Source organism: Mizuhopecten yessoensis, unplaced genomic scaffold (genome assembly GCF_002113885.1).
Source record: "Mizuhopecten yessoensis strain PY_sf001 unplaced genomic scaffold, ASM211388v2 scaffold2255, whole genome shotgun sequence".
NCBI lineage: Eukaryota > Metazoa > Mollusca > Bivalvia > Pectinida > Pectinidae > Mizuhopecten > Mizuhopecten yessoensis.
Genome location: NW_018404455.1, coordinates 827511 through 839109, shown reverse-complemented (window position 1 = coordinate 839109; position 11599 = coordinate 827511).

The window sequence follows — 11599 nt, the reverse complement described above, 5'->3', positions numbered from 1 at the left end:
TAAGATAATTTGTGTTACAATGTAACATAGGGAAACATAAGGAAACAAAATTTGACATAAAAAAGACAATCATCAATTGTTCAGTCAACGTAGTCACCTGATTTTCGACTATAAAGGTAGGAACACACTAGACAGAGGGACCTGTGACGGTCTTCAGACAGTAGAACACATTATTAGTTACACTCAAGAGAGAAAGATATTTAAAAATTACTCCAGTATTACACACTTAATGCTAACCTGAAGCTAGAGGCAACTGCGACTACATAATGCACTACTAGCTACACTAAACACATATGCAACTGTGACGATCTGGCTCCAGTATACCATCATGCCATCTTCACTCTAGGCAGAAGGGAACTGTGTCGATCTGGCTCCAGTATATCATCATGCATCTTCACTCTAGGCAGAAGGGAACTGTGAAGATCTGGCTCCAGTATACCATCATGCCATCTTCACTCTAGGCAGAAGGGAACAGTGACGATCTGGCTCCAGTATACCATCATGCCATCTAAACTCTAGGCAGAAGGGAACTGTGACGATCTGGCTCCAGTATAACATCATGCCATCTTCACTCTGGGCAGAAGGGAACTGTGACGATCTGGCTCGAGTATATCATCATGCCATCTACACTCTAGGCAGAAGGGAACTGTGGCGATTTGGCTCCAGTATACCATCATGCCATCTTCACTCTAGGCAGCAGGGAACTGTGTCGATCTGGCTCCAGTATATCATCATGCCATCTTCACTCTAGGCAGAAGGGAACTGTGAAGATCTGGCTCCAGTATACCATCATGCCATCTACACTCTAGGCAGAAGGGAACCGTGACGATCTGGCTCCAGTATACCATCATGCCATCTTCACTCTAGGCAGAAGGGAACTGTGAAGATCTGGCTCCAGTATACCATCATGCCATCTACACTCTAGGTAGAAGGGAACTGTGACGATCTGGCTCCAGTATACCATCGTGCCATCTTCACTCTAGGCAGAAGGGAACTGTGTCGATCTGGCTCCAGTATATCATCATGCCATCTTCACTCTAGGCAGAAGGGAACAGTGACGATCTGGCTCCAGTATACCATCATGCCATCTACACTCTAGGCAGAAGGGAACTGTGGCGATCTGGCTCCAGTATACCATCATGCCATCTTCACTCTAGGCAGCAGGGAACTGTGTCGATCTGGCTCCAGTATATCATCATGCCATCTACACTCTAGGCAGAAGGGAAATGTGTCGATCTGGCTCCAGTATACCATCATGCCATCTACATTCTAGGCAGAAGGGAACTGTCACGATCTGGCTCCAGTATACCATCATGCCATCTTAACTCTAGGCAGAAGGGAACTGTAAAATCTCGCTTGAGTAGAAAACATTACTACAGTTGTGGCTATACTCCAGTAAGAGGGAAATATGACGATTTCCATAACACATTATATCTGACACACTCAAGCTAGAGAGAACTGTGGTGATCTCTGATACAACTTACACTTAGTTACTCTTTCATCAGAGGGAACTATGACGATTTTCATGACACATTTTATCACGTAACAGATCAATTTTACAATGTCATACGTCCATGTCATCAATATGATTTTACGCATGTGTAATAAAACTTAAAGGTGCTGTGATTGATTAAAACATTAGGAAAATATTCCTACGCCACTAAAGGTACTTCTTCTATGTTCTATAAGAATATGATACATTTACCGGTTTTTTTAAATTGAATTTGAAAAGCTTATTTTGTGATTATTATTTTCATGGCATTTAAAACACTTTATGATTTGAAAAGAGAAACAAATCTGGAACTACTATGTACTGCGCCGAACTACAATACTATGATTGGAGTACTTTGGTTTTAACTATTTAGAGTCGGCTGATAACACATAATTGTGTTGTGTTTTTTTTTCAAACAAAAGTGAATAATATGCGATGAATAAAATCTGACATTCGTGTTCATGTCATATTGAATCTATTAAACGAGTTCAATAAATTGAAGATGACATGGTCACTCATGTAAGCTCTTCTATATTTGACACACTCAAGCTAGAGAAAACTGTGGTGATATTTGATATAACAGACACTTATTTACCTTGTTATCAGAGGGAACTATGACGATTGCAAAAACGCTCCATTAGTTACACCCTTGCTAGATAGACCAAGTATCCAGTATAACATACTACTGGCTACACTCTAGACAAAGGAATTGTGGCTATCTCGCTTTGGTATGCCATGTTAATTGTCTACAACCTAGTCGGAGGGAACTGTGGCTATCTCACTGCGGTAAAACCAAGTACTGGCTACACATTAGGCAACAGGAACTGTGACAATCTCTCTCCAGTAATGTAGTCAAGTTTTTAAAGTGCAGCTTTATTTCGAACAATAGAATGGATGTCTTTCTCAAGCACAGTGATCAGGGAATACGAACTCATATTAATTTAATCTTCTGGAAATTTATTTTCTTCAACTGAATACACAGGCTTCTAACAGACGATCATGTTCGTTGCAATACACATCCTGTTTCATTCTGTCAAAATGACATGAAAAAGTAAAATTGAAAAATAAATTGAATAAAAACACAATTTGACAAAAGCGGTATTCTTTCCAAATAGTGTGTACTTAAGATCGGGTGTACTTAAGAACGAGGAAACAAATTGAAATGTTGACGTTGATCACGTGTTCGTATAAGGACAAACATTAATGGGACCATCAATTGGATCCGCTCGCCGTTTATATAATTCCTATGTGGTTCATCGGCATGCAACGCAAAGTCAGTCATTTTTTTCGTGTTACTTCCTTTTTCCTCTCCTGACACCTCTACGTTTGCGAATGAAAATTGTTGCCGTATCCAGCTGCATGAGTATATACAAGTATGACGCAACTAATTTGGACCTTTGGACAATTAGGCTATTAGGCTAATAAGGGGACAATATAAAGAGATTATAATATATCTGCAGGGAGGAAACCGGAGCACCCAGAGAAAAACCCACGTTGTCGGGCAGGTGCCTTTCCACGTGTGATCTGAGTATCGAACCCTGGTCGTCTTGGTGAACTGACGAGTACGCTTTCCACTGCGTCGACCGACCACCCTCAGTGTACATATCAGCTCTATAACCAACACCTGTTTGATAAAAAAAATATGATGGAAAACAGCAGGATAAACAACAACAGCATAATAAAAAACAGAGGAAAACGATTGAGGATAAACACACCTAAAGTCATACACAATAAACGGCAGAAAACAACGAATAAACCACTATATAAAAGCATAAAGAAGTCAAATGCGACACTATAGGACTACAGTAATGGACGAAACATTTAAATATCACAAACCCTACACAAAACCCGAGGTAAAATCTTTGTTCCGAAAGGAAAAAATCGTTTCGTGATCGTTAAGTGGCCTAAGGTAATATATTTCTGCAGCGTATTTTGCAGATTCTTCACTGGAAAACCATGGTTATCTTAATTGTTCGTCAACACGTACAAGTGAACTATTTCGTTAAAAATAATGACATTAATACAGCAAGATTATTGTGATCCTTGTCCTAAAGTCGAACGGAAAAGAAATTCTGAAAAATTGAATCACATTTTATATTCGTAGGTGTAAAGTAAATGTATTCATTGTATTGACAGCAAGTGTTTTTTCGCTGGACCATCAGAATGGGTATCAGGACCCTTGGTGTTGTAGTCTAAATAAACTTATTAACCTGTTTAACTATTAAAGGATTTCACACGACTTGGTTTATACATACAAATATATAGCCTTTGTGAACTAGAGCATGCACCTTAACACATTACAGACTTATAGTTAAGTTATTATTCCTAAAAGACGACGTATTTTGCGCGTTTTAATAGAAAATCCAATTTTTAATTTAGTCTGCGAGAAATTCGTATTGACATTTTCGACTAGGTTTTCTTAATTTTATCAAGCTACAAATAGGGTGTACGTCTGAATCCCTGATAAACAGGGAGTTATTGGTTGGACGAGTGGTAGGATACAGCGCCGATCAAATGCTGGGTCGCTGCTATGGATTGTAGACTCTGATGGGGTACAACTTATCTAATATAGGAAATGAGATTAGGGACCAGGATTGTGGAGGTACGTAATATATCGTGTAAGGAGATTAGGGACAGGAAAAGTACAGAAACCTATGTATCAATGATGTAGGAGACTGCTCAAGAGGCAAGTAGATGCTAACAGTAGAGAAACCAGGGTTTATGGGCGAGACATTTTATATCTATATACGATAAGTGCATATTAAGAATGAAGAATTGAAAACGAAAATAAAAGTATCGCTGATGAATGGGAGATCTGTCAGCTTGTTTATTCAATTTCTGCAGGTAGATATGACAAGAAAACTGATCAATTTACCATATATGGGAATAGACAAATGAGAACGACAAAGCCGTTTATGATATATATTCTAAATGGACTTTGATGACGTAGGTACCAGAAATGTTTTATGTAGATAAAAGTAGTTTTGTTAATTTTTGAAAAATTGGTCATGCACTTTTCCTAATTACATTTTTTTTTTTAAATTTGCATTTATTTCTCATAATTCTTGATCGAAATGGACGATGCTATACTTTTTGTTTGACGTATGTTTGCAGATAGAATATATTCTGACAAGGTTTGCTTAAGATAGACGTTTAACGTTTTCTATTAGACATATATTCTACCTTCAGGAACGCTGATGGTAACTCGACCATTAGGTGCAGCAAATGTTTATTTTGCGTGGCTTTCAGCATTGATTTATTAGTTCAGTAAATAGGTGCTCCTTACTTTGTATGTGTAGTGCTAATTTCAAAACAATGGCACAAAAATTCTCAAAACGTTAAAGGGTAAACACTTCCTTTGATTATATCTTGCTCTAGATTTATCGTTTTTGTGTTCGAAATACGGTTTCGATCGGTATTTCTCTCGATAAATAGGTGTATGGCAAGCGTGATATCCTTGTGGTATGTTTCTCTCTCAATATGAAACACTGTATTGGTTGAGCCGAAGTGGTTTAATTTACCAGACCTTGCAATCATTTACGTGCAAAAAGCTATTTAAATCAGTACATCGATACAAAAAAAAGATTTATAATTGGTAATTAAATGTGCAATATAAATACATATTTTAGTTTATCTTTAGATTGTCGTGTCCGATTAGGCTGTCGTGTCCGATTAGGCTGTCGTGTGTGAAATATGAAAGTTCATTTACCTGTATCATGTGACCTGCTCTGCTATCTGTTTACATCTAACCTGTATTTAACCTCTAATCTACCCATTTATTACCTGGATTTTATTAGAAAAAGTCATGATCTAATATAACGGATGCGTTATTCATTAAGAGAACATTGCTCTCGTACGTAAGTATAAATACGCCTGACAACTAATACTTCGTTACATACAACCAGAGAAACTACAGAAATAAGTGTCCTATTTACAAGACATTAAGACGAAAATCGGATATATCGAAAGATGAAGTCTCTGACCATTATTATAATTTCTGTTATGTTGGTAGCAATTATCAGCGTCTCAGATGCCAATGGACTGGTAGGTTTTGTTCTGTATATATATAATGATAGTATTTAGCTGTTATTAAAACTGTTATGACTTTTCAATACATGCAACTATTATTTCTGTAGGTTTTTTCATAGGAGTATGATGTTTTTACAAGTTTAGCATTATCAAAACAGTTCAGCTCAAATAATTCATACTGGATAATACACTCATGAATAACTAACAATACCGATATGTAGATTTCTCAATACAATTGCAGATACAAATGAAATTGGTATTTTATGTATTAGCTTCAATGGTTGTAAATATGATGCTATAACTTACATCAACTCTTGTAAAACAAAGTAAAGTTCTAATATGCAATGTCATTCTTGTAAATATATTTGTTCATAAATCAAGATGCATATTAAACGCTTGCGGAATGCGTTTTAATGATTTGAATGAGGAGGTCATTGTAATCAATTTTCCTCTCAATAGAGATTCAAACCGACGTCGAAAATAATAAAAACAATAGTCCATTCAGCGGACAAGGTAGGTTACCGATCTTCTATCTACTTTCAATCATTTCTTGTCCTTATTGTGTTTCCTTACAATAACACGGTGAGGTTTTCGTCGTTTAGCATATTAATTGTTTAACAGGAAAGGAGAAATGTTACAACCACATTGGGTTTTGAACACAGAACCTCCGAATTGTAGACTGGCGGTCTAACCAACAGAGCTACCTGGTGCCTGTACTTGAATCGAGTTCGTTAATTTACTAACAAGATTTCATCAAGGATTTAGGAACAGGGAAACAATGCAGTTATAATCGCAAAGATTATATTTACTTCAATTCGAGTATTTCCCATATAGATTTTTAAATATAGCAACATTTTATTCTGCATTGGAGTCACCTTCCTTTGCAGGTTTGACTTCCGGAAATGGTTGCTTTTTGTTTACTTATTTTTTGTGTGTTTCAATAGAACAAAATCTTAACAACATTTATAATATAAAAGGCGTTGCAAGATGTGTGGAACAACTATGTGGAGGATGACTTACACAAACATTTATAGATAATTTGAATGGTTATAAAGTATGTCGGTACCTTTTGTCTGATATGAATGACATGTACTTATGGCCTAACTGAAAATTATAATGTAATACATAATTAATAAGCCATAAGGGACTGATAATATTAATGAATGTTCTTATTAAAAGATGCAAAGAAATGAAAATAAATCTATTGCTAACTACACTAATGAGAGCTGCCGCTTGTTTCACAGCTACGGGGCCGATTCGTCGTTCTGTCACAAGTAAGTAATTCATTTTGTTATGAAACCTGAATATTGATACATTGCTTAAGACTGTTGTTTTACTTAATGTTTAAAAAAGTAATAGACTTTTCACTTGGTTAAAAATACATTTAGAATATCTATAACTTTATCTGCATGATTTCTTAATAGGAAAATTGTTTTATGTCTTATATAGTGACGATGACAGAAATAGCAAGGTAGCAAATATTTTTGAAAATGCTGTTATATTAGGTTTCAACAAAATACAGCTATACAAGAAAAAAAATCTCGAACGAAAACGACGGTTGTTATAATACAGAACTCATGACAAAATTATATAATATTGATTACGAATATTTAAATAATGTTAAAACTGTATTATATGAGTATAATATAATCTACTCATTCCTTGGTTTATCAACAGATGGAAGAGGCTCTGGCAGTCGAGGAGACCCAGGTTCTGAACACTTATCTGTTAACATTTGTTGAATAACCTATAGTATAAACAGAGCTTTATTATAAGTTTATTCTATCATTTTACTATATAAATATATTGCTTCAGGTAAAAATAATATTGCTACTTGTTCAATGACGTTCACAAACTCCGAATCTATTACAATTATGTAGATCATTCATTTGATATATTTAGAAAAAACTGTTTTAAAAAGTAAATGGAAACTGAAATTCCGAAATAAATTGATAAACACTTAACACCAATTAACATATATCATTAACATATATTATGTATTTGTAGCGTATTTGTACAATCAATTATCAAGTTTAATTTCGGTTTTAACCACAGGAAAACCAGGAGATAACCAGTCCCCCTTTACTTCGTGAACTGACAACATCTGATGACTTCAACCAAATAATCTGAGAATACATTATAAAGGAACTTAAGAAAGTAGTTAGAGATATAAGTAAAAAATTGTACCAAATATTCAAGTGCGTTGAATATACGAATATACTTGTATGTTATTAACATCTTTGACTTGAATAAATTTTACTTTCTCTAGTCTTTCGACTGAATATGATGTCATGGTTGGATATTGTTGATTGTCTTAACTAGATTCTTACGTATTTATCACGGCCTTAGATTAACAAAACAAGGCCATATAGGACCAACAAATGCAGTTTGGTCAAGAGAGAAACCAGAAAAACTACATGAAGAAGGAAAATAACAAAACGAAAAATGACAATTATTAAGGAAAAAAAAGAGGTGTTCAATGTCCATTATCTAAGAGCTCTAACAGTAAAAACAACAAGATAAGTCCTGAGCCTCTAACAGTAAAACAATAAGAGAAGCCCTGAGTCTCTAACAGTTAAACAACAAGAGAAGCCATGAGTCTCTAACAGGTAAACAACAAGAGAAGCCATGAGTCTCTAACAGTAAAACAATAAAAGAAGTCTTGAGTCTCTAACAGTAAAACAACAAGAGAAGTCCTGAGTCTTTAACAGTAAAACAACAAGAGAAGCCATGAGTCTCTAACAGTCAACCAACAAGAAAAGTCCTGAATCTCTAACAGTTACACAACAAGAGAAGCCCTGAGTCTCTTACAGTAAAACAACAATAGACGCATTAAGTCTCTAACAATAAAACAACAAGAGAGGCCCTGAGTCTCTAACAGTAAAACAACAAGAGAGGCAATGAGTCTCCAACAGTAAAACAACAAGAGAGGCAATGAGTCTCTAACAGTAAAACAACAAGAGAACCCATGAGTCTCTAGCAGTAAAACAACAAGAGAAGTCCTGAGTCTCCAACAGTTAAACAACAAGAGAAGCCCTGAGTCTCTAACAGTAAAATAACAAGAGAGCCCCTGAGTCTCTAACAGTAAAACAACAAGAGAAGTCCTGAGTCTCTAACAGTTAAACAACAAGAGAAGCCCCGATTCTTTAAACAACAAGAGAAGCCCCGATTCTCTAACAGTAAAATAACAAGAGAAGCCCCGATTCTCTAACAGTAAAACAACAAGAGAAGCCCCGATTCTCTAACAGTAAAACAACAAGCGAAGCCCTGCGTCTTTATCAGTAATGGTACATGTCTCTAACGGTGTGTTAACACAAGCGTAATTTAAATTAAAAATCGATAAAACTAGTGCAAAAACAACAAGTTTATACCGAAGTTTCAATTAAACTTTAAGTCGAACCGAAAACTCGTAAAACCAGGGCAAGATGTGAGCAAACAGACTATTTACACGTAAACCCGTAAAATCAGGGCAAAATGTGAGCAGAGGGACTATTCACACGTAGGGCCTTGCAAAATTACAAGGAGATTAAGTTCAGTTGTTCCGGAAGGGTGAGTATCTTCTGTTCATCAACGACTTCTGTAAAGTACATCTAGGTCAACGCCCAGTAGTGTTACGTCCTCATGGCGAGAAATAAGGAAGTGACAAAGAAACAACAAAGACTGAAAAAGACAAGGAGAATAAGCCCGTGAGCTTGTAAAAAAGTAAGCGCCATGTAAATCTAGTAGTGTCATGTCCTTATGGCGAGGAACACAGTAGTAACAAAGACACAAGACAAGGAGGTAAATCAAGTAGGTTGTGAAAGAGTAAGCATCTTATATAGATCAGCAACACTCGCCATGTAAACCTTGGTCAAATCCATGTAATACGACATATTCAGATTGTGAACGAGTTAAGGACATGCACCTTCATTTAATAAAAGAAAATAAACAATTTCCGAAACAGATCAAGATGGCGACCACAAAATTTGCCTGTAGTATGAATTTAAACAATTGACCTGATTCTATTGTATGGTGTAGCACTTTTTTTTATAGGAAAGTACAGTGATAGAAACTGTAATATTGAATAAATTGTTGTTCGAAAGAGTTACGAGTGAACTCGGATATCAAATTTTAATATTTCTCTTTTCTATTACACACCATGCTTTAATGACCTTGATATATCCCCAGAGACACGTGAACTACTAAGAGTATTGTTATTAAACAGTACACAAACAATTTAAATTGCTGCCTTTAATTTGCGACATGACTCTTAATGTCAAAACTACCGACAGATAATAGATAAGAGTAATTACGATATTTGAGACCAAAAATACGACACATTTCAAATATAATATTTTGAAAGCAAACACCTGCTACATGTATGGAAAGACATAAACAAACATATAAATGAATAATTTGAGTTCTATTTTTAGCTTCTAAACATTCATCTCTATTTTTGTAATAAGAGTATACTACCATTATAGTTTATTTGTTTGCATTTTATATTTGAAATAATTTTACTTTTTATTGTTTCAATGACGTAATCTTGCATTTAAGTGTATCACAATTACAAACGTTTATTTGATCAACAGTTGTAGTGACTTTATATTTCTTGGATGCGATTGACTCAGGTTCTTTTATCGATGCTTCAACTCAACTAGGCAATACGGGAGGAAAAATTGTCCCAGGTGAAAACTTTTATCGCCATTATTGAATAATGTTTATAACTATGACAACCATAAATAGAAGTTACACTTTTTGCTTTAGCCGGCGTTCTTTTATATATATTCAATGACCTTAGCCGTACTGTTTCAAAAGTATCCATTGGCGTTTATGTAGCAGGAATTTCCTAGAATATGATAACACAATTTGCTTTATCTTCTTGATAAGAATAATGTCACGTAAAAAAAAAAAGAAGAAAAAGAAGAAAAACGCGCCAATACAAAAGATGAAAAACGATTAGGAATCTTGGAGACATCCAAAGAAACGGGAAAAAATGTCATGAGTTCTTAGGAAAATTAAAGATTCAAAATAAGGTAATACGCATGCGCAAAAATTTCCAGCAAAACCAATCAGATCCGGAGAGAATAGTCAGGTCACCAACAATCGAAGAGGATGAACAAATTTTAATCATAATTGATACGGAACTCAAATAGTTTTAAATACGATCCTGATTTTAATGACTACAACATTAGCATGAAGTATTTCACTTTTATATTTATCTAGTTTTTATTAGCTCTTGTTTCTGCCTACAAAGGCATGTCGGTGTCTTTTCAGTTGAGCTGAAGTGAAAAATTCTGTTTACATCAGCGACGCTTCGGATCTAACGTTGAGATTCAGTCCGTTGCTCATATTTGAACAGACCTGAACACTTTACTGTTCTATCTGAAGTTAAGTGTTTCGTAGCACATCTACAAAAAATATTTTTTATAGTTTCCTCATTCTAATGACGTCATGATATGTTTGCAGGGTTTGGGATATCTCCTATGGTATAAATGTCTGCTGCATATTGAGTTGTTCCCTATGGATGTGAATACTTCATAAGATAAATCTGATATCATAATATACAGTTATATCAATGCCGGCCTTCAATACAGTTTTACCAAAACACTACAAAACCGTCAGTGTTTTAAAACCAACTTTCGTTTTGACCTGTACAATAGCAATCGCACCTACGGTCGGATGTCATGGTAGCGGCGAGAAAAGTGTTTCATTTCGTCTTATAACATTTACAGCTTTGAAGAGGTGTAATATCAATATATGGGCAATTCCTTTTAGTCAATGAATCGCCCACATATCCACCACATGACCTCACATAAATGCATAAATTGTCTCCGTTCATCTGGATATCCCATATCAAAGTGACATAAAATGTTATCTCGGCCTGCTGTACCCTATTTTGCCAAAATTATAACTCAAATACATAAACCAACCAAATGCACCCGATATTTTATAAAGCACGTAAACAGTCTAAATGTAACCGGTTATCCCATATATCATAATTCTTACAAAACACATATAAAAATGACAGTATTGAAATGATTTTAATAAATATACGAGAGAGAGAGAGAGAGAGAGAGAGAGAGAGAGAGAGAGAGA